The 25,173-nt window shown below is 48.0% G+C and overlaps 1 protein-coding gene across 1 annotated transcript in view; it reads right to left on the reverse strand.

Moving 5' to 3' along the window:
* CORO1C (coronin 1C) overlaps window positions 1-19,642 on the reverse strand; it is a 61,289-nt gene extending 41,647 nt beyond the window's left edge. Inside the window, exon 1 of the mRNA XM_080940509.1 lies at window positions 19,554-19,642. The gene's annotated coding sequence lies outside the window, so the exon portion shown is untranslated. The remainder of the gene's footprint in view (window positions 1-19,553) is intronic.
* Window positions 19,643-25,173: the final 5,531 nt, after the last annotated feature.

Consider the following 25,173-nt stretch of genomic DNA (forward strand, 5'->3'; position numbering starts at 1 on the left):
AGACATGTGCCTACACACACACATACCCACACGTACATGTATGAACCCACACATATACACATGTACCCACAGAGTAAACACATCACACGTGCCCACACATACACACACAGTATACCCACATACACATGCCTACACGTACACAGTGTACACGCATAAACATACAATAATAATAATAATCACATTTTTTTTAAAAAGAACTTCAGTCCGAGGTAAACCCATACTTTCTCTAGCCAGCTGACTTTCAACACAGGAACTAAAACCACTCCCGGGACATGGAGTGTCAACAAAGGGTGGTGACACAGACCAGCCCTGAGAGCAAGCAAACAGAAGGAAGCCGGTGAGCAAATGGGTCAAGAGCTGAGACTACAAAGCTCCCAGGAGAAAGCACAGCAACATGTCCTCCTGGCCCCGGAAGGCAAAGGCAGGTCACGTGTGACACAAAGCTGCAACAACAGACAAGGAGCTGACACCTCAGAGGCCTGCACGTGGGCTCAGCGAGAGGAAGGAGAACTGAGCTCTCCAAGTTAGCCTCTGACCTCCACACACACACCATGGCACACATGTCATATCAACACACACTAAGGTAAATAAAAACACAAGGCATCTGTTGCAAACCCTAAATCTAATAAGGCACTCACTGACACCTGAAATACATAGCTTATTAAAAAGGAGACGAGTAGGGAGGGCAACTTAAAATCCTACTTAAGGATGGACTTGCCAGGCATGGTGGACACAGGAAGACAAGGACTTCAAAGCCAGCCTCAGCCATGAGAGATCTCGCTTTTGCCTACCGTATGTAAGGCCCCAGGTGTGTAACCAGCACCACTCCCCAAAGGGGACACGCGCCTATCTGACCAACGCCTACAGAAGGTGCAAGGCACTGTCGTTTGGGAAGCGAAAACCAAACCCTCCATGAACAGGTCCTCAGCCCAGAATGAAAACCCAGCAGTCTGAGAATCGATGGAAGTGTGGGCTGCTGGGATCCCTGAGGTGTCCGGTGGGTGCGGCTTTGGCAGGGCCTTATGTTCCTTGTGCTCTACCAGATTTCCACCTGACCCGGCTCTTGAGAACTGAAAGTGAGCACATAACCGCCCCGCCCCCGCAGCACAGGAGAACCCTGAGTGCCGCTGCTCACTGGTCTATAGACAAAAGGCGGCTGCCACAGAAGACTGCAGCTCAGCAGCGAGCCTGCAGTGAGGACAGAGCCTGGCGGCACAGCACAGGGAAGGCAGAGCAGAGACCTACAGGGCATAACTGTGTATAAGCCTGAACTAGGCAAATACAGAGAGTTTGGGGGCTGTGTGGGTTAAAAGCTAAAGACAAAGGGCAGGCAGTGCTCTTAACCACTGAGCCATCTCTGCAGCTCCATGAGGCTGTTTCTTAAGACTCACTTTGCCTAAGTACTAGGGCAAATGTTTTAATCTCAGGACTCAGGAAGCAGAGGCCAGCCTAGTTTACTATCAAGTTCCAGGACAACCAAAGACACAGTGAAAGATCCTGTCTCAAAAAACAAAACAAAGCAAACAAAAGACCTATTTGTGTGTGTGTGTGTGTCTGTGTGTGTGTGTGCGTGCTCACGTGTGTGCAGGGGGCACATACAATGCCTGCAGAGGCCAAGAGAGAGCATCAGTTCCCTTGGAAATGGAGTTACAGGTGGTTGTAAACCTACTATGGGTGCTGGGAACAGAACCTCAGTCCACTGCAAGAGCAGACAGTGTGCTTAACTACTGAGCCATCTCTCCAGCACCACAGGCTTCTTTTAGGGGTCATGAAACTGTTCCCAAGTCACCGTAGGAATGGTCGCACGTGGCTTTGGCTTGGTTTTCTCTATCTTGTGCTTTAAGTGAATGCATGGCATGTATAAAGGGGCGTTTGTTTTTAAGTCTGTACAGCGTCCAGCATAGACTCTGTAGTCCTCACTGATTTGTAAACACTAGCAACTGTTACTTAAGAGCCCATTAAGTTTCCCTACCCAAAGGGGAAAATCCCAACCCATGCCCTACGGACTAGGGGACATGAGTTTAATTTTCATACAAAAGAACACTGCTAACCAAAAACTCTACAAAGCCCTGTGTTCTCCCACCTCAGCACCATTAATACCCTTACAAACAAAGAAAAGGTTAAAAACTATTCTAAAGACTACACCTCTCTCTAAGAGCCACCAGCATTGACAAATGGCATTCCGAAGTTCAGTTGGAAAACTAAGATAGCAAAAACAAACTAAAAAAAGTAAATGTCTTACCAAACTTAGATTTTTTAAAAGTTTCCTCCTCTAAGTGATCAAATAAAGAATTAAAAACTAAAATGTTTTGTAAGGGAAGCTGGTTCCCAACTGTATGAGAAAGAATCAATGAAACAACCCTGAACACAGAGAGCCAGGTACAATTCTAGACGCTCTGCCAGAAAGAAGCTGTCTGTGAGCTGTGAGCGCTCCCACCCGCACATGACCTTCCGTGGCAGATGCTGAGAACGTCTCAGACATAAGAGGGCAGCGAGCCAGGCAAAATGGAGACTGAGGCACTTGGCATAGAAGGAACAGGGCCCGACTGTCCCCAGCACTACTGTGGAAGAGCTGGGATGGTGGACACTTGTGACCCAGTGCTAGGGATCCTGGCTAGCTCCAGTCCTGGGGAAGTCAAAAAAGGAAGAAAAAAAAAAAGGCAAGGAAAATCACCAAGAATGACCTCCCTGAAAACACACACGCACCTGCACACTCACATGCACACACGTACACAAAGCTATTTAAAATGATGGTGTAGTTGAGCCATTGTGCAAATCAGAGAAATGTTCAAGAACAATGCAGGAAGCAGCCCCTCCATGGCCTCTGCCTCAGCTCCTGCCTCCAGGTTCCTGCCCGTGTGAGTTCCTGTCCTGACCCCCTTCAGTGATGAACAGGGATGTGGAAGTGTGAGGCGAATTAACCCTCTCCTCCCTAGTTGCTTTGATCACATTTCTTCACAGCAGCAGTGACTGTGCCCAGAACATCTGAATAGCCCAGTAGAGAGGAAGCTTGAGGCCCAGGCCCACAAAAATGTCCTCTCTAGGGCTGGTGTCAATCTCAGAAACATGGCCATTTGTCTCTCTGTCCCAGTTTCTAGGTATCACTGAAGCCAAGAGCGATATTGATTACCCAGCAATACAGGCTTTTCTTTTGTTTCTTAGGATCTATGTAGCCCAGGCTAGACTCAAACTTGCAGTCTTCCTGCTTTGGCATCCCAAGTGCTGGATTCCAGGCCTTTGCCACCGTTGTCAGCCATAGTAACATGTCAGTAGCAGAGCTTTGACTCCAAATAAAGAAAACCTAAACCTAACACCAAGGAAACAAGAAGCACCATAAGGAAGGAAGCAGGAGCGACCAGCAGAGACCCTGCAAGCCCGCCCAGGGGGAAGAGCAGCTGATGCAGCAGAGTGTGGTGACACCAGTGACACCGTGGTGGTTGTTCCTCCATTCTCTCCAGCCCACCAACCGCCATCTCTGCATTGTCCTGCTCACTGAGACATTGTCTGTTTACAGATTCATACAGATGTATTTCTATGGTGCGTGTGAGAGGAAACACATCCTGCGAGAAACACAGGAAAACTCCTCTTAGCAAAACCCTGCCAGCAACTCTGCAGACACCATTCTGGTGCATCAGTGAGGAATTCGCAGGCCTCCAGCATCCCTCCAGCCGGCAGCAACCCCAGAAAGGCTCCACAGCCTCTGTGAGGAAAAGGCCATACCCCCAAGAAGCTGCTGTTTTCATGACAGGCACTTTTTTTAAAAGATGTATTTATTTATTATATATGAATACACTGTAACTGTCTCTGACACACCAGAAGAGAGCATCAGATTCCATTACAGATGGTTGTGAGCCACCATGTGGTTGGTGGGAATTGAACTCAGGACCTCTGGGAGAGCAGTCGGTGCTCTAACCACTGAGCAACCTGTCCGGCCCATGGCAGGCACTCTTAAGTGCAGACTGGATGTCTTATATTAAGAGAACAGTAGGGAGCTAAGAGATGGCTCAGCATTGTCTGTAATTCCAGTTCTGGGGACCCAGTGCCATCAGTACACATGTGGTAGACCTGTATGTATGTAGGCCAAGCTATAAATATTTAAAAAATAAACTGCAGACAAAAATAAGACAACAGACAAACCCAGTAGGGTAACAGCTGAGGCAAATGTCGTGAACCCCAAAGTCTCTCCCTGTCCACCCACGTGGAACATGTTCACAGGAGAAGATGATTAAAGCAGATGCAGAGATTCCTGATGAAACATTGAACGCAACACTGGCCTTTAATTTGTCTGTCCATGATGCTCAAAGAATCCTCATAAATCACACATTTTCACTGCATTTAACACACTCACAGGAGACATTTAAAGAGGGGGAAAAAGGCCATGTTTAGTAGCTTACACCCTTAATCCCAAAACTCTGGGGATTAGAAACAGGTGGTTTGCTGTGAGTTCATGATCCAGCCAGACCTACAAAGCAAGTCCAATCCAGTCAGGTCTACCCAGTGAGACCTAGTTAAGAAAACAAAAATCCCAGACTTGCCTAACTTAATATATATTAGTTTTGTGTGTTATGAGTATGGTTGTATTGTCTGCATGTTTCTCTGTGTGCCTTGTGCATGCCTGGTGCCTGAGATCAGAAGAGAAGCTGAGACCCTCTGGAGCTGTAGTTCCAGATACTATAAGCCACTATGTGGGTGCTGGGAATCAAACCATCCCTGTAGTCTCCAATGAAAACTGCTTTAGAAAGAGGACCACAGGCACAGCAAGTTACACACAGCCAACGGGCTAAGCTGCAGCTCTGAGGAGGGGAGGGAGGGAGCTGTGCTCTGGCTTGCTGGACTTGCTGAAGGAGTTCCTGCTGGAGACCGCTACCTCCTTACACGGAGGCTGCAAGTACAGGGTTAGCTGCTGTGCATTCAGAACATCATGACGGAAAATGCTAACAACAGTCAAACTCATGAAGGCCTCCAAGTAACTTCTCTTCAGCCAGACACAGACTGACAGTCTGGGCAGACGCATGTCTCCATTCCATAGCTCAAAACAGCCTGGCTCTAAAAGGTTTCTAGAAACAGAGAAACAAGAAAACAGGCATGGTGGGGCAGGCCTGGGCCACTGGAGTCTGAAGCACGACTTGCTTCCAGGCTCCACACTCCCCTCCCCCGCCGCAGACATCATGCCACTGGCCCAGAGAGGAAGAGCTGCTGAGAGTCAGTGACCCAGACCACAGAGCATGGCCAGTCGGCCTTCCTGTTTCCTCAGCTCTAAATTCCACATCACACATCCCTTCCGCTTCTCAGTCAGTATGCAACGCTCCTCAGAGCCCTTCCCAGGGCTGCCTCACAGGCCACAGTTCCACGTGATTTTTAAATATGAAACTACATTGAGTCTATGCTTCATGAGCGTAGGAACAAACGGAAAAGTCGAAATTCAGAAAGGGTTTGGAAAACCTATACTGAGATGAAGCAAAGACGGCATTAGTCACACCCAAGGAAGTGAATCCTCACTTCTGAGTTAAAAAGCTTTATAACCGTTCAACTAGCGGTCGGAGAACATCCAGTGATCATAAAGCACTAGAAACAGACGTGAACTTGTATACACATGCATGTACACAGACGTGTGCACACGCACCCACCAAAAATGTAATCCTTAAAGGCTAACTTTTGCTAACAGTTCTCCACTTTCTGAAGCTTTCTAGAACCTTCCTATTTTCCAATTTGTACTCATTTTAAGAAAAAAGCTAGAGAGCACCTGAGCACTTTCTGAGAAATCCAAGAAAGCGGCAGCAGCACGCATGACCGGAAATGAACGTCGGGTCATGTGAGCATGCCCACACTTGCATCCAGAGATCCCTGAAAACCCATGTGGCATTATAGACATTCTAAGTCACCCAAGGAGGAGCACACAGAGTGACACACAGAGGACTCAAGGAGACAGTTCTCCAATGTCACAGTACACGTTCTTACTACAGATCTAACATGCAAAGACGTGTGTTCAGAAGCCCTCCCCTCTCCTAATCTCTGCTCATCACCAGTCTCTACAGTAACCGCCTCTCCCCATCCTGGGCTCTGAAAGGCGGCAGGAGAGGCCTGCATCTGAAGACAGCTCAGGGTCTCCCTGCCCCAGAAAACACATGGTGGCCGCCCAGAAACCATCCATGGCTGCAGGCACCTCCCAGAGGCCTCTGTAAAGAACCAACTTGATCCCAAGAGTGCTCAGGCTGAGTGCAGAGCTTCTGCAGATATGGACAGCCCAGCGTGTTTCAAAACTCTGCAGCTACACCGATGACCTACTTTTCTTATCAACAACAGGAAAGAAAAGGCTGAATATGACTGTCCAAACTTGCTAAGTCTGTTTTTCATTATTTAGTTAATGAAGTTCCTCTCGCAATAAAATTTTAATAATTCTTTGGAAATGTTACTGTTTCAAGCAATGCAATGACTGGATTCTCTGATCCGAATATGATAAAATAAGAAGGCAGGTTTACAAGAAGTACCAGCCATAGACAGCAGCAGTGTCGCAAAACAAAAGGAAGCCAGCTGTGACCCGGGATGCTGAGGCAGGAAGGCTGGGAGTGTTAGTCCAGCCTGGCAATGCAGTCAGAAACTGAACTTCTTAAAGACACAGCTTCAGCTGAAGACGTCTGGTGTCTCTCTAACACCCTGTGCAAGCAAGGATTCATGAACACACACTCCTGGTGAGGAGTCACAGGAAGCTGCAGGCGAACACAAGAAACGATAGTTCTGGTAACAGACAAGTTCATCCTTGACTGCCACCTACCTGCCTAAGTTACTCCAGCCCCTGGTTATTCCTTCAGCTGTAAACTGGGAGACTGTTTATAAAGAAATAAAATGAACTGTTTCTTTATCATCAGGCAAAGCCCAAGTCTACACACACTGTCCATCAGCCCATACCTCCCTAGGAAAACATGTGTGGGTCACGAAGAACAAATCCATCACACACATGACACACTCAAATGTGAAGGCCCTTATCCTTCTGGTTCATTTCTTCAACAACATCTTAAGCCCCAGTCGTATGCATGGACCACACTGGACACCGCAGGACACTTAGAAGCTTCTGCTGTCCCAGAAGCTAACTCCAGGCATAGGCAGACTGGACAGGACAGGAGGAGGGTGATGGGACAGAGTGTGGACATCAAGGGCCAGGCCACCTGAACAGAGGGCTTCAGAAAGCTTGAGGGTGGAGCCCAGAGCAAGTGAGGGAAAATAGGCAGGACATCAGCATGTCAGGTCACAAAAAGCTCCAGGCCAACTTAGGGATTTCATCTTCACCTGCAAAGGCTGGGAGGTACACACACTAATTCCCATTCTCACCCCCCCACACACACGCACACGCCCAGTGTCTGGCATTATCACTTCAGCATTTTACACACTCCTGAATGCAGCTGGAGACTGGACATGCAGGCAGGAGAATCTGAGGCACTCAGGGGTGTACTGTCTGAGCCAGAAGGGTTAGTCCCAGCTGACTGCACAGGCGTGTGTGCTGTTGCACAGGCATGGGGGTCAAAGAACAACTGGGACAGTGTCTCCTACCTTGTGGGCTCTGAAGACTGAACTCGGGGCCAGGCCTGCACTGGCTCAATTTTGATCTACGCTGGCTGTGCGCTCCTGCCCAGAGCAAGAGGCAAGGATGGCCGACCTCCCACCTCAGCAGCTGCTTCAAAACCCTCCTCACACAGCCAGATGCACAAAACCAGCACCTTTCCACAATGATGGCTGATCTGCCACTTGAGGCTGGGATACAGCTCAGAGCTGAAATATCTGCTTGGTATGTTGGCAGCCCCAGCTTCAGCAGTCAACCAAACACACACACAAACATGTACACACACACACACACAAACACAAACATGTACACACACACAAACACACACATGTGCACACACAAATATATACACACATACACAAACATGTACATACATATATACACACCACATACACTCACACCACATGCACACCACACACACATACACACACATACGCATGCACATATACACAGCACATACACACACCATACACACATACACACATCACACACATACATACACGCACACACACATACACACACATGTGCATGCACATATACATACACCACACACACATGTGCACACACATATATACAAAAAATACACTCATACACACACACTTACACACATCTGCACTCACACACACACATATAGTACTTCACCTGAAACAAAGTGTATTGAAAGGAAATAAACTGAGGAGGGTACTTGAAGATAAGAATGGCTGGGAACGGCGTGCAAACCTTAACCCCAGCGTCTGAGAAGCAGAGGCAGGCAGATCTCTGAGTTTGCTTTTATCTATAGAGCAAGTTCCAGGACAGCCAGAGCTACACAGAGATCCATCTCAAAGGGAGGGAAGGACGGAGGGAGAGAGGGGGAGGAGAGAAAATAAAGATGAAAGATTGTTCAGCACCCTCGTCTTCTGTGGCTGGGGATATAAGTGGCTCTTACAATCCCTGTCCTAAGAGGGTTCCATGGCAAAAATGACAATATGTGAATCTCCACAATTTAATGTTGCCAGAACAAATAAATTGTCAGAACTCTCTTGAGAAAACATGTTACTGTAAATATGTCACAGCTACGCAATCCTTAAGAATGTCTGAGCCAGGGCTGGAGAGGTGGTTCAGCAGTTAGAGCACTAACAGCTCTTCCAGGGGTCCCAAGTTCAAATCCCAGCAACCATGGTGGCTCACAGCCACCTATAGGGAGATTTGATGCCCTCTTCAGGAGGGTGGATGTATATGCAACAGAGCACTCATACATTTAATAATTTTTTTAAGTTATGGGGTGGTGTGGGGGGATGTCTGAGCTAGAAGAGAACACCACACCCCAATTTGATCAATAAAATGAAAATAGCTGCCGGGAAGGAGAGGCAAAGAAAGAAAACCCACTTTAGGAGGAGACAGTGGAGCCCAGTAGTCTCCATTCCATTACAAGCAGCTTTGGCCAACAAGCTCCCGCACACCCCAACCCACTTCTTTCCAAACCCTATCAAGACTTAAGAAAGGGCTGGGTGGCCTGGTGCAGCCATTTTTGTACCCATTTGTAACACTGAAGCCCACTGTTCAAACTACAGTGTACAAAAGAGCCCTGGGTGGGACACTGACCAGGAGGAGCAGTGGCAATTGCCCTACCCAATTGGCCTGCACTACAGCTCCCCTGGGACTAGACTAGAAGTCCCCACTGCGGTGAGGACATCTGCAATGTAGCCCATGTCTCAAAGGGAGGGGCACTGAACAGAACGCCGACCCTTCCCTACCCACTACGCTTTCCCTGAATCCACTTGGACAATTTCAGGTGACTGAAAACATCAGCCAGGAAGTGAGCTCAGCTCTTGGTTAAAGCTAAACTCACTGGCCAGAGCTACGAAACAAAGCTGTAAGAATTGCTGGCTGAGGGAGGTGCTGTAGCCTATGACCTCAGAACTCCAGAGGTTGAGGCAGGAGAGCAGCCAAGGCCATAGTGTTTTGAGAAAACAAGCAAGGGGCTAGGAAGATGGAGCACCTGTTCCAATCTCCCGCACCCACCTAAAACCAGGGGGGTAGCTGCACATGCTGGAACCCCAGCACTGTGGGACTCAAAACAGGCAGGTCCTGAGTGGGCCAACAAGCCTAGCTACACTGGCAGCTTCTGGTTCAGGGAGGGCCTTCTCAAGGCAGTAACAGAGACTGTCAGAGGGCTGGCGACTTAACACTGCTACACACACACACACACACACACACACACACACACACACACGGCCAAGCACAACATACAAACTCCCAATACCTACAATATTCTGAATTTCTTCAAGAACCCAACCAAGTAAACTTCCGATACCTACAATGTGGGCTGGCAAGATGGCTTAGTGAGAGTAAGGGTGCTTGTGGGTAAGCCTGAGAACCTGAGCTCCCAGATTCCCGTCCCAGACCCACACTTAGGAAAAAACAGCTTCTATGAGCGGCCCTCTGACCTACGACCTTCAGTGGCCCAAGTACCAAATTGTTTCATACACGCAATTTTTTGTTGTTTTTGCTTTTGCTTTTTAAAGAAAATACACGTGAGTCTCTACCCACAGGTGTGGCAGGCAATTATTGAACTAACACTGGTTGAGCATCAGCTGCAATGCTGACACACAGCCTGTCACTGGTTAGTCTTTGATAATGACCATCAATAGGCACAAGAGAACAGTTTGAGCCATTTGCTTGGCTCCCGCCATTCAGAGGTCAGAGTAGGCATGGAGATGCTGCTCAGCTGAGGCAGGAGACTTCCGGATACATGTCCTGCAGAGAAAAGCTAGGAGCTGGACCAAGGATCCTCTTCCTTTCCACACGACTCTTAGCAAGCAAGACCCAGAATTCCACCACCACCGTTAGCAGTTTAACACTGCTGTCAGTTGAACAAACGCTTTCTCTGTGGTTGGGGTTTATGAAGCTGAATCAGTTGCTAAAAAGCCATCTGAGCCCCAAACACCCAAGTCAGTCTCTGCACTAGTTCTGAGTCAAAGTGGGCCTGCAAACACCGCCTGCCTCCAGATAGCAGTCAGCATCTGGGTTCAGAGTCACTCAGAAGACTCCATGGGTCACAGCTAGTTCCCCTCACCATGGAGCCCAGCCCAGGGCATGCAAGACACCCACACTGCATTAGATTGAAGTGGCAGTCTTAGGGAGAAAAAAAAACCCAAAGATTTCCAACTTCCTGCTGAAGCTTTGTTGTAAAGTAGCAGTGGGCCGCATAGGAGAGAACCCCACGCAGCCAGCCACCCTATTCCTAAAAAACCACGGGCCAGCAAGCCAGCGCGGAGGAAAGGCACTTGTCCAGAGAGCCACCTGCCGATCTCTAGAATCAAGATAGAGAACCAATCCCATCAGGCCGTCCTCTACGGTACCCATGGCACAGCACACACGTCCTGCTACACACACCACACACTCACAAACACTCACAGTAAATTGTAAACATTAAAAACAAAGTAAGACTAGACAACACACCTTACCAAGTATCATCCAAAGAGCAGTGGCCTGCCCTTGCTGGCTCTCGCAGCGCTCCTGCTTGCCAAGAGAAACTAAGATGACAATGTTAAGCTAGAGACACTGCTAACCACACAATGAGCTCAGCGCCCCATTTGTAAAACTGTTCTCATAAACCCCAAGTCTGGTTCCCAGCTCCAGGTCATCCTCAGTGAACTCACAGGCACACAGCCCTACACACACACACACACACACACACACACACACACAGAGGCACACAGAAAAAGTACATCATTTTTAAATAAGAATTGAAATCCCTCTGCTTAATGGAAATAACATTTTAATGAAAATGTACAGATACCACCCAAAGCCTTTATGCCCCTTCTTTCTATATATGTATTTTTAAAGATTTATTTATTTTATGTATGAGTACACTGTAGCTGTCTTCAGACACACCAGCAGAGGGCATCAGATCCCATTACAGATGGTTGTGAGCCACCATGTGGTTGCTGGGAATTGAACTCAGGACCTCTGGAAGAGCAGCCAGTGATTTAACCATGGAGCCATCTCTGCAGCCCTAGCTGTCTAGTGTTTTTATTTTTTATTCCCTTTTAACTGGTTATTTTATTTATTTACATTTCAAATGTTATCCCCTTCCCAGTTCCCCCTGTTTTTTATGTATTGAGTACACTGTCACTGTCTTCAGACACACCAGAAGAGGACATCAGATCCCATTACAGATGGTGGATGCTGGGAATTGAACTCAGGACCTCTGGAAGAGCAGTCAATGCTCTTAACCTCTGAGCCATCTCTCCAGCCCTAGCTATCTAATATTTTTATGGAAGAAGTGCTTAGTTCTGGAAAAGGTAAATGCTTGTACATATGTCGGAGGCCTTGGGCACGCTCCATTCCTTCCTTTAATATAATTTTACGTATGTGTCTTTCCTGCTATGTTGGGAAAATGGCTGGAGACCAAATCAGAGGCTGTATAGAGACACTGCAGACATAAGTATTGACCAAATGACCTCAGGGTTGGCCCAAAATAATTATTTGGATGTAGACTTATTACAAGTGTTTAATTAGATCTTTCTCTTAAATCTTAGGAACACTGCTTTTAGCATCTACTTTCTTTTTAAGCATTATAAACAATAGTAAAGTCTTTTTTTAACTACATGTCATATTGAGTTAGACACTGCAATAAAAGCGAAGTAAAATTTAAAAATACAAATAAAATTTAACACAAATCTCTGTTTAATGGCGATGACAACTCGAGTTGTCACCAGTGCCCCAGACACCTATGGGGCAGCACGAGCTCTCCTATGAGCAAATCAGTCTCCATTCTTTAAGTCCCTAAGAATGAGAGGAATTAGAATCTTTAACTGGGAAAGAATGCTGACGGTTCTGAAAAGGAATTTAAGTGTGTCTTGTGTGAAGTAAGCAAATAATGATTAACCCTTCGTCCCCAGGAGCGCAGCTTCTGAATCCGGTTGGGCACCCATCCAGTGCCGAGAAGGGAAGACAGCTCCTCCGACCCGGCAGCGCTCTCTCCATGCTCTGTTCTCCTGGGATGGGGCCCTCAGCAGCTGTTAGCACCTGGGGACTCACAGTGGCTCACCCAGCAAGCCACCGTGTGACTACACTCACATGCAGGCTGTCTTGGCTGCCCAGTGGGAATCGGTGATTGTCAATTGTTCCAGCAACAGCCACAAGTGCTGTTCCCACCCTAACTCAGCAAGACAAGGGCCCTTTTTCCCAGCAAGACAAGATAAACTCATCTTTGACTGGCCTTTAAAACATAAATGTGATCACAGCTTATCTTATTGAAAAAATAAAAATGACTAATACTTACTGTCTTCATCCCCCAGCACCATTAATTAATTAACTAATTAATTAATAAAAATCAGCCAGATGTGACCGGATACACGCCTGCTACCCCAGCACTCCAGAAGGTAAGGGAAATGATCTGTGGGCCACCCTAGACTACAGAACAAGTTCCTGGCCAACCTAGGCAACATACAAGACCCTGTCCCAAACAAAATTAGGAAGAAGTCCACAGCAAAGCTCACCCAAGACTGGCCAGACTGCCACATGCACCCAGCAAGCACCCAGGGTCCTGAAAACACAGCCCAACCACCAGTGTTTTAACCCAGGCGCAGCCAGAACATGTGAGAAGGGGCTGAGGCAGGAAACTGCAGTGACAGCCCCATACCTGCTGTTTGTAGGTCTGGCAGAAGCCCAGGAGGCATGGAACTGGGTCAGACACTAAAACTGGCAGGGTCAAATTATCAAAAGGAAACTGATTTTAACCTAAGGGCCTGAACTGTGTTCACACCCACCTTACCTTTACACTACAAATGAAATGGGGGTGTGGGGGCACAGCTGTGTTCCAGCTCTTGAGTGTGTTTTGAAGGCTCCCCTGAGCGCAGCCCTGGCATGTGAAAAGCCAGAGGCAGGGCAGCCTGGTGTCTCCAGCTCTGCCCATGAGTAGAGCCATTAGGAAGCGCGAGGCTGGTAGCTGGACTCATAGAGATAGATCTACAGTGGTACTTCCCAGGCAGCCAGAATGAGGACTCCTACCCCTAAGACATACTCCTTAAAAGGTGGCTTGATACTAAAAGGTATGTCACTATCCGTTTCTAATGCTTAATATTTATTTTAATATTTATGGTTTTTTTTTCTCATCTTTCTCCACCTGCCCCCCCCCCCACTTTGGTTTTCTAAGACAGGGTCTCTCCACATAGCCCTGGCTATCCTAGAACTCACTATAAGACCAGGCTGGCCTCAAAATCAGTGATCTACCTGTCTCTGCCTCCCAAGTGCTGGGATTAAAGACATGTGCCACTATGCCCAGCCCTTATTATTCTAACATTTCTGTGCACACACACCCAAAAGCCAGAGAGAGGGGCAAGCCATAGAAGATCAATGAGTGCCTCAGTGCAAGCCTTCCTAGCCCTGAGGAGACCCGTCGGATACCTGGAACTAAGTCCTTGTGTTTAAAACAGACAGATGGACAGCCAATCAGATCAGATGAACACAAGCCTAAGGAGACTAGGGACACGCATTTGAACAGGCATCTCCAGATAGATAGGTGTGAAACCACAGCCTCCGTTTCATCAACCACCCCTACAGTTAAACATTCTTCCCTCTGCAGAGCCTAAACATCAATTCCATGTCTAAAATGCTCAGGACAGAGGTTAGAGGCATGACTCACATGTGCTCTTAGTGCTCTTTGAGAGGTTCCAAAGCTTAACTCCAGCTCCAGAGTGGATCGGACGCCTTGGGCTTCCAAGGGCGTTTATTTACCACCCTGCCGCTGCAGTGAATGAAAGATAAAGTCCCCAACTGGTTCCTCCTTGTGCAGAAAGACAGTAAGGGAAAGGTTTTTAATTAGACTACCAGAAATGATCCCAGTTACAGAACACTCAAGTGTCTTTCAGACACTAGAAAGTACAGAGGATGAGAAGACACCTTTAATCCCAGCACTCGGGAGGCAAGGGAATCTGAGTCCCAGGCCACCCTGATCTTCAGACTAAGTTCCAGGACAGCCAGGGGCACAGAGTGAGACCCCGTCCTAAAGCGAACAACAAGACTGTGAACTTAGGATTCACGTTCTACCCACTCCTCTGAGTGCACCAGTCTGGCAGGTGGTACCGCAGACCTGTGCCATCAAGGCCAGCCAGAACGCACCCAAAGAAAGGCTGTGTCAGAGGGAGGAAGCCCAGACAAGTATGCCTGGCCTGGGGAAAGGTCTCACTTCAGTTTTATAACTGAGCACTTTGACTTGGATGGCAGAAAGGCAGAGGGAATTACCACCCATCCTTCATGTTCTTTCTATAAAGGTAATAAAGATGTCAGCAATCAGGAACCTTACTGTCTTCAGGATCACCTCAGTTAACTCCGCCCAGGAAACACCCAGTGGGCACTGGTGACTAAGCTATGAACAAGAACCTTGGTCCTCCTTCCATGGGGCTTGCCCTGGCCTTCTGCCTCCACCGGGAAGACAGCTTTTATGCTGCCTGCTCAAATCCAGGCCTGGATCCTTGTGGCAGACAGCGATGGTAAATTATGATAGCCGAGGGCAAGGAGCAATGTCAGCTGGAGTGAGGAGTTGTCAAGGAGTCAAACCTCCCAAAGGACAAGGATCCAGAGAGCGGAAGGGGTGGGGTGTGAGCAAGTACCTCAGGAGACCTGAGGAGGGACAATTCAGGGAGTGGCCTGGAGAAGACACAGGAGCAACAGTGCAAGACGAGGCAGGTTGCCATGAGAAAGTATTTCCATCCGAAGTCGCGTTAACAAGTCTGGGGCTGACAGCACGGCTCAGTGGCTGGAGACGTTCACAGCGCGGGAACTGTGCGGCATACGTGTCTACATATGTACACCATTTATATACACATGCACAAACATAAGTGTACACACACACCATTCACATGCACCATTCACAGGGACACAAGATCATTCTCACACATACTCATCATTCATATGCTAAATGAAACAAAAAATAAACCTGAACTTATTTTAAAGGGTGAGCGGCTACAAGACTTAAAAAAGCAACCTCTCTGTTCAACAGCCCTCTCAGTGATTTAATTCAGTTCTCTCTCCACCCCTCTTACGTTTGGCTTTTAACTTACATAACTAAACTGCCAGAGCACTTGGTGTTAGACTGAGGCAGGACAACTGGTGTTACACTGAGGCCAGCCTGGGCTAGAGTGAGACTCTGATGTAAAACAAAAGAAAAAAGAAACACGAAAAAGAAAACAACAAACCAGACAGACAGATGAAAATGTGATTTAAAGTCTAAGAAAATAATTTCTAGTTTGCAAGAACTGACTACTTATAAAAATTTAGTTTCGTACTTCAATGGGCACTATCAGGAAAAACTAACAGAAACCGGCAAATTGTATAACTGAAAAGGTGTTTATAAAAATAACTCTTAAGGGCCGGAGAGATGGCTCAGTGGTTAAGAGCACTGACTGCTCTTCCAGAGGTCCTGAGTTCAATTCCCAGCAACCACATGGTGGCTCACAACCATCTGTAACAGGATCCGATGCCCTCTTCTGGTGTGTCTGAAGACAGCTGCAGTGTACTCATATGAATAAAATAAATAAATCTTTTAAAAAAATAACTCTTAAAAAGTAAAACAATCTTTATTTTAAAAACAGGTGAAGCTTCTAAATAGAGGGGTCTCCACAGAGGGCAAGCAAGTGCCCACCGATCTCATGAAACAACACTTTCCATCACCGGTTCACAACGAAAGTCAGACACACAAGGTACGCCTCCCCACTGGCTGGCTAGAACCAAAGGCAGAGAATACAGCGTTCACTCACTGTGGGTTAAAAACGCCCCACGCTGCAGCTGCTTTGGAAATCACCGCGGCAGTTCCTCCAAAGAGTTAAATACAGGCTTCTCAGATAACCAGCAATTCCACTCTCTTCACATCTTCACATACATACTTACAAATGAATGCTCACAGCCGACTTACTTGTAGTGACTAGCCCAAAAGGCGAACACCCAAACACCCACCAAGTCTGAATGAATAAACATGGTATGTCCATACAATGAAATATTACTCAAGCATAAGTAGATTATTCCACATGCACGACAGAATACATAAATCTTAAGGTATGGTGACAAAGTGAGGAGTGTTGTGCACACGGTCTATCCTAGGACGGCTGACCCAGAGGCGGTCGGACGAGCACTGAGAAGGAAGACTAAGGTGGGAAACTGGTGCACAGGGAGCTTCTCACCTGGCTGGGCAATGCTCTGGCTGAGCTTCAGTGGTTAAAACCCTGCACTGCTCTGTGACAATACACACCCGTGAACTGTGCCCCGCAGGTGAGTTACAGTGTGTGATATATGAGTCATAGCTGAATAAAGCCGCCATAAAACAAAAAAGAGCCCACTGTGCACGGTCAGAGGACTGAGCAGGCGCTAACATAGTAGCAGATCTTGTTTATGAACTTCAGAACCTCAACTAGGGCAACGAAAACCCAAGAGATTCCATTACTCAACATCTAGGTCCCAGGCCGTGCTGAAATATTCATGAATTCCATGTTTTCATACAGAAGGCCACCTCTAGTTTAAAAGATGCTGGCGAGTAGCAGAAAAGTTTTGATCACCCAGAGCTCGCTGACACAGGGAAGCCATGAGATGGCACCTCAATTACTGTGTCTCTAAAGCATCCGTTTGTGACATATCAAAATACTAAGCGGATACTGTGCTCTCATCAAGAACCGAGTCTTCCAAGTCCTCACTCATTTAAGTAAGAAACCAGGAACATTCCAAACACTATCACACCAGCACTGGAGCGACTCCCCACACAACTGGAGTGGATCCCAGAAATAATGCTTAAAAACGGTATTTAACAGTCCCGAATCCAATCCTCTCTGTACACAGACACAAATGCTGATTAGCATGATCTAGTCAAGCAGATAACCTCGAAACCTTCAATGCCTCTGCACCTACGTTTCTCCAGGATATTTACGCTAAATAAATTCATGACACTTAAGAGACTGGAAAGATGACATTAAGATAAAGTTAAAAGCGCCTGCTGCCCTTCCAGAAAACCCAGGTTCAGTTCCCCAACCGTGCAGATGGCTCGCAACCGCTGCTGCTCCAGCTCCAGGGAATCCCATGTCTCTGGCCGGCAAGGGTGCGCTTATATGCACATAACCACCACACACACACACACACACACACACACACACACACACACACAGAAAGCATGCCCCGTTTCTTAAGGAAGTGTGTCTCTGACCTTTTACATCAAGTCTGTTTGTGTGACTGTCACCTACCAAAAGGCACTTCTAGAGCCATGATACAAGGCAATTCTGTTTTAACACGTTTTTCTTTTCTATGTATATATGTGTCTCAGTTCTAGTCTCTAGTGCTGTGATGAGACACCGTGACCAAAGAAAGCAGCGTGGGGGAGGAGAGGGTTTATTCAACATATGCTTCCACATCACTGTTTATCATCAAAGGACATCAGGACAGGAGCTCACACAGGGCAGGGACCTGGAGGCAGGAGCTGATGCAGAGGCCACGTAGGGGTGCTGCTTATTGGCCTGCTCCCCATGGCTGGCTCAGCCTGTTTTATAGAACCCTGGACTGCCAGCCCAGGGGTGGCCTCACCCACAATGGGCAGGGCCCTCCCCCATGAATCACTAATTAAGAAAATGCCCCACGGGTTTTCCTACAACCCCATCTTATGGAGACATTTTCTCAACTGAGGCTTCCTCCTCTCTGATGACTCTAGCTTGTGTCAAGTGGACAGAAAAACTAGCCAGTACAATATGTAACCTCCTAGGTTCGATGTTTAATGTCAGGCTGTCTATCCAAACATTACTGAGCGAAACACGCTGCCAAGTCTCCCCAGGTCAGTGTTCTCTAACATATGCAGAACCAAGTGCTGTGTTCAGCTGCTCTGAGGCTGCAGACAGGAATATGAACTACAATTTGCCTTCACAACTGAGCCGGCAGCAGGAAGCAACTGCTTGTACTTAATCATGTTCTTGCTTCTGTTAGCAGGCCCTAGTGTCAGGGTTCTGCCAGACAAGGACAAAGAGACACATTATTATATAGGGTGACTAAGAGCCTCGCAAGTACTGTTTTAGAATACAATCCCGGTAAGGAACGCCACGGGATGGGGGTACAATATTTTGTGCTAATCATTTCCAAAACTAAACATATGTGCCACTGTGTATAAGCACGCACTGCGGTCAGTTCTTTTTAAATGCTTACAGGAAGCAATCCCGGGAGAGACGAACAAGTTGCAATTTGCTTCTCCCTCTGAATCCCACGACCGAAATGTGTAGAGCAAGCCGTTCTGACACCACAAAACAAGGGCAGCCTACATGAAGGCCAAATATAGGATGTGATTCTAAACCACGATGGAGCGAAAGCCTGCATTTCCTTTTCCAGCCTGCAAAAACCCTTTGAACACTCCCAAAAAAGGACGTCGGGGCCGGCACCTCCCTCCGGGAGGAAGCCCCTTTCTTCTCGGCAAGCCCTGCAGCCGGCCACTTCCCCCAGCGCATTCACATCACTGGAGATAGGGCTGCAGTGCGTACGCCCGCCGGGGGACCGACGGCGGAGCTGGGCTGGGCGTCCCCACCCTCCGGCTCTGATGTCATCCTAGCCATCCCGGCGCGGCTGAGCCCCACCTGCCCCCCGGGTCACTAGGTTCCGCACCCGGACTCCCTGCAGGGTTCCTCCTCCAGGCCACCCCGCTGCAGCCCGCCCCTGCCCCAGGTCTTCAGGGTCCAGGAGGCCATGCACCGGGAGCCAGGCAGAGCCCCGCCCGGACGCGCCCCGCACACCCGGCCCCGCGCACCCAGCCCCACGTGAGCTCTCGGCCGCGGCCTCCCCGCAGCCCGCAGACACCGCCTCACGGCTGCCGGGCCCACGACTGCCCGCAGACGGCCATTCCCCGGCCGCAGCGCCCGGGCTCGCGCGTGCGCCCCGCACATTCGGCGCGGCCGCCGGCTCCTGTCAGCCCGGAGCTCCACACGCGGGGGCCCGGCGGCCCACCCGCCCCGGCTCGCTCCCTAGCTGTCCCGCCCGAGCGCGCGCCGCTTACCAGAGCCCGGGTGCCTGAGGCGCCGCCGAAGTCCCAGCTGCAAAGCCCCGCGAAGCCTCCAACCGCTGCCGCCTCCCGCCTGGCACTGAGCGCCGCGCGGGGGAGGGGCGCGGCCGCCGCTGCCCAGGCCTTGTCGCGCAGGCCCCGCCCCCGTGCTGCGCCACGCCCAATCAGGGCCGGCGAACCGCGCTTCGTCACGCCCACTTCCGGAAGGTCCGGGTTAGATGCCGGGCGCTCCTTAGAGCGCCCCTTCTGGTGGCGCGGGGAGGCGCAAGGAGGCTCCGAGCACACGCCCGCTTTCCGGGGCACTTGAATGGCCCGGTGGCCACGCCCACGGGTTCCTTCGAGCCCCACCCAGTTCTTTAGAACCGAAGCGTGCGTTCTTAAGCTCCACCAATGGCCCTGAGGAGCCTTCCTATGAGTTTGGTCGTTTGAGCGCTGCAAACTGCCCACTGAGTCCGTGAGCCGGGCCCGGTTCCCCCCAAACCCCAGTTCGCCGCAGCAAATCCCCGCTTGGATTTCCTGAAGCCCCGGGGAACCTATTATCATCCTATTTGCCATATCCCAAGCCCCGCCCACAGCCCTGAGCGTTCTTAAACCGTAAGCCCCGCCCCCAATATCTTAGAAGCCCCGCCTCCGCCAGGGCTGGCTCACGCCTCTCACCCACGCTCTCCCACTACTATCCAGAGCAGGGTGGCAACCCTTGGACTGGACCGCACCTATCCGAGAGATCCAAAGACTCCTTTCCTCAGCTGAGGCTATGAAGCCTCCCTAGCTAAAGTCCCTCCATTTGAGTCCCAGCCCCTATTATTCTCAAATGAAGTGACCCGGGGGCCAGTTTGCTCACCTCTGTGGCTGTCAGTATCCTACTCCTGAGTGTAAGATTATCCTATTACTAGCCAAAGCCCCTTCAGAAATATCGAGCTTTGAAATACCAAGATCTAAGGAAACTGAGGAAATGGGTCATTTATTTACCAAAGCAAGGCATCTTTACAATTCACAGGGGAACGAATTTTCACTGTTTTAGCCTCAGAAATGTCTAGGAATCTGTGGTCAGCGTTCAGTGGTAGAGCTCCCTGAACTCCTGTGTCAGGAATTGGGTTAAACTGCCTTCTCAAAACGGACGCCTTTAGTCCCAGCACTGAATCTGAGACAGGTGGATCTCTGCAGTTCCAGACCAGCCTGGTCTACATACTGAGTTCTGTGACAGCCAGGGGGATGTAAAGAAGCTCCGTCTCAAAAAGAATAAAATAAAAATCAAGCAATGTGTGTGTGTATGTGTGTGTGTGAATTAAGTGTTGTGTAAATCAAAATCTACCAGAATCAAACAGCTTTCTCAGCAAGTTTTTATTCTGTGCAATGTTCCATTTTTAAAAGACTGGCTTGTTTGTTTTACATGCATGCATCTGTGTATGTAATTACACCACTTGCATGCAGTGCTCTCGTAATGTCAGGAGAGACTGAGCCAGCCTGGACCTGGAGTTACAGTGGGTTGTGAGAGGACCAGCCGGAGCTTGATTTCATTATCTGTGATTATGACAGCAGCCCCTCCCTAGCAGGGCTCAGTCTCTCTCTCTCTCTCTCTCTCTCTCTCTCTTACACACACACACACACACACACACACACACAGCACCTATTGCTGTCACTGCTGTGACTCAACCGTATGGAGAGTAGGTTTTGCTTTGCCTCTAAGCAGCCTATGCTAACCAGAGGGACTCAGTACCTTATACTGCCAAGATTTGCCACTCCGCTGAAATGAGATAGAGGTGGCAACGCTCCGGTTGCAGTCACCGGCATATGGTGATGTGGAAAACCAGATGCTTTTGTTATGATTCTTAAACTTAATTAAGCAAGGGCATAGACTGTGGGGGCTGAGTGAGCTGGGGAGAAAGAGGAGTGCAGACAGCTTGAGGGAAGCCTGAGCGATACCGAGAATACGGGCCACGCCTTTGGAAACAGAAGCCATCCGCCATCCGGCTGAATACAGCAGGCACTGGGTGCCTGGCAGTGCAGAATTGTCAGAAATTCTTTCAGCAACCCCGTGGTCATAGAAAGACTTCCCAAAATCCGGCTATAAAGATGAAGACGGAGAACTTGCCTAAAGTTACCCAGCCTGGACCAGGTGGAATCCTCATCTGGTTAGTAATTACCCAGACTGCCTCAGGGGCAGCGGAAGAAAAAGAAAAACCATGAACTTTGGATTTTCAACTGAGTCATTTGATTCAGACTGAACTTAAGTCATCATGTTACAGATATTAGATAAATCAGTTCCCTTCATCTTATTGATGTGTGTGTGTGTGTGTATGTGTGTGTGTGTATATGTGTGTGTGTGTGTGTGTGTATGTGTGTGTGTGTGGTGTACATGCAACTATGTGTGAAGTGGGTGTGTGTCTGCTGAAGTCAAATGAAGACATCAGGTTCCCTGCTCTGTCAGTTTCCACCTTATTCTCTCTCGACGGAGTATCTCACTGAATGGGGGAGCTGGGCTGGTACCCTTCAAGAAACCCCAGAAATCCTCTCCCATCTCCAACAGAGCATGGGAAAAAACCACAGCTCTCTTTAACGTAGGTACTGGGTATCTGAACTCGGGTCATAACGATTGCACAGCAAGTGTTCTTACCTGGCAAGTGATACCCATGGTCCCAACTCCCCTCTTTTTCTACTCTATATACTTTTTGTGACCCCGAGTCTCTAACCTAAGGCCTCTACCAGTGAGCTCAACCCTTCCAAGTACCCTTACACATGCGTGTTGAGCCCAGGTGTATGGCACATGGGGAAGGCAGAAGACAACACTAGAAGTCTTTATCATGCCCTACCTTATATTTCTAAGACACAGTCTGTCTTAGTCAGGGTTTCTATTCCTGCACAAAACATCATGACCAAGAAGCAAGTTGGGGAGGAAAGGGTTTATTCAGCTTACACTTCCACATTGCTGTTCATCACCAGAGAAAGTCAGGACTGGAACTCAAGCAGGTCAGGAAGCAGGAGCTGATGCAGAGGCCATGGAGGGATGCTGTTTACTGGCTTGCTTCCCTGGCTTGCTCAGCCTGCTTTCTTATAGAACCCAGGACCACCAGCCCAGGGATGGCTCCACCCACAATGGGCTGGGCCCTCCCACCTTGATCTCTAGTTGAAAAAATGCCTCACAGCTGGATCTCATGGAGGCATTTCCCTAACTAAGGCTCCTTTCTCTGTGATAACTCCAGCTTGTGTCAAGTTGACATACAGCCAGCCAGTACACAGTCTTACCAAAAAAAAAAAAAATAGAATTTACCAATTATTCACTATTGTTGTGTAACAGTTTCCTCCAGGATTGAAACATTTCATTCTTCAGGGAAACTCTTTAAGCAGGAAGATAAACAATTCACAATACTTCAAGGAAGTCCCTGAAACTGACCAGACTCACTCTCCTCCTCCCTGCCAAAGTCAGCAATAAAAGTGGAGAGTTTCTCTCAGCCAAGCTCAGCAGCAAAGAAGACTCTGAGACCAGCCCAGCTGCCTGGAGGAGGTTTCGACCAGCCCAGGCACCTGGAAAGGACACTCTCTAACCTGCTGCGATACCTGAAGTGTGCTCCAGCTCCCCAGCTTTGTGAGCTGTCACCCATGCTGGGGTGGGCTTTGGTGATGCAGCTGTCTTTGAGTCATATCTGCCCCTGTAAGTAACCCCTCACCCATACTCCTGTATAATCCCAATAAAACTCACTGATCACCAAGTTGGACTATGGTAGTATCTGTATTTTTGTCTTTCATGGGTTCCCTATCTAGGGTACATAGACATGTGCGTTGCGTCTCCTCAGAAAAAGTTTTGTCCTGCAGCAGCTCGACCGGCTGGCCATCCAGCTTCCGGGGTCTACCTGCCTTCATACCCTTAAACTTTCAGTGACCCTCCAGCCTCTGCCGTTCACATTGTTGGCATTAAGTGTGTGCCAACAGGCCTGGCTCGAATCTGTGTGTGGAGGCCAGAAGTCAACCTTAGAAGTCTTCTTTAGTCCTTCTCTACTTAAATATTAAGTTTTTAATTTTTATTATTATTAAATTATTATTATTATTGAATATTATAGGTGGGTCATTTTTGCATATTCTTATGAGAACATTGTTATTGTCTTCAGACACATCAGAAGAGGGCATTGGATCCCTTTACAAATAGTTGTGAGCCACCATGTGGGTGCTGGGAAATCAACCCAGGTCCTCTGGAAGAGCAGCCGGTGCTTTTAACTACCCAGCCATCTCTCCAACCTCAAATTCTCCATTTGTTTTTTATTGTTTTAAGTAAGGGTCTCTCTACAAAGCCCTGGCTGGCCTTGAACTCACAGAGATTCACCTGCCTTTGTCTCCTAAGTGCTGGGATTAAAGGCATGCACCAGCTTCTTTTTTTTTTTAAAGATTTTATTTTTTATTTTTTATTTTTTTTGTGTGTGTATAAGTACACTGTCATTGTCTTCAGATGCACCAGAGTCTTCTGATTCCATTATAGATGATTATGAACCACCATGTGTTACTGAGAATTGAAGTCAGGACCTCTGGAAGAGTAGTCAGTGCTTTTAACAGCTGAGGTATCTCTCTAGCTCCATATATGTGTGTGTGTGTATACATATATATGTGTGTGTGTATACATATATATGTATATGTACAAATCACCCAGAGCCTTCAGCAGTTTTCCGGCAAAATTGGTACAACAGCGTCCACACACATTGACACAGTCCAGATAGAAACTACTCCCATCCCCAGGGGGTCTCTTGTCACATTGAACTACACCTCCATGTTGCAGTCCACCCCCATCACTGCTGGCCAGCACTCGCTGGGTCGGTATTTCTAAAATTTTGGCTTTGTAACACAATCATAGAAATGAAATCATATAATCCACAACACATAAGTATCAGTCCTTTACACCCAGGGCAAAGCTCGGGAGGCACACACGGTCTTTGCACGTATGAAGAGTGTATTCGTTCTTAGTGTTGAGTAGTGTTCTGTGGTATATATGTCCTTCACTGTGTAAATATTAAAACAATTTACATTTTGAAGGCTGAAGAAGTGGCTCAGTGTTTAAGAGCATCAGCTGCTCTTGCAGAGGACCAGGGGTTGGTTCCCAGAACCCACATGGTGGCTCAAAACCACCTGTTACTCTAGTTATAGGGGATCTGATGCCCTCCATAGGCATAAAGCACACATGATACACATATGTAGACATAAGCAAAACCCTGAAACTTGTTAAATATATACATATTTACATATTTGCAATATACATATCTATATACATATTTGTGTATATATACACATTTATATGTATATATATTTATGTGTATGACATACATAAATATGTATATACACACATAAATATGTACATATACATATGTACACCTTAGCACGTGAGTTCATAGATATGGAACCCATGAACCGTTGAGGATCAGCCATGTATGTGTGAGAACGTGTATCAAACTCATATTCACTGTAGAACCACCCTTGCTGTGTAACAAGAGAAGCTAGGAAAATACATTCCGGGGCTCTTGACTAGAGACGTCAACAGAGAGGCAAAGATGACTCCTGGACCCAACTTCTACCCAATCCTTCCTGAAGTCAGTGTCTTTGGCCTTCAAGTGTTCACACCTCTGGGTAGGGCTTT

This window comes from Micromys minutus (genome assembly GCF_963924665.1).
Source record: "Micromys minutus genome assembly, chromosome: 29".
Lineage (NCBI taxonomy): Eukaryota > Metazoa > Chordata > Mammalia > Rodentia > Muridae > Micromys > Micromys minutus.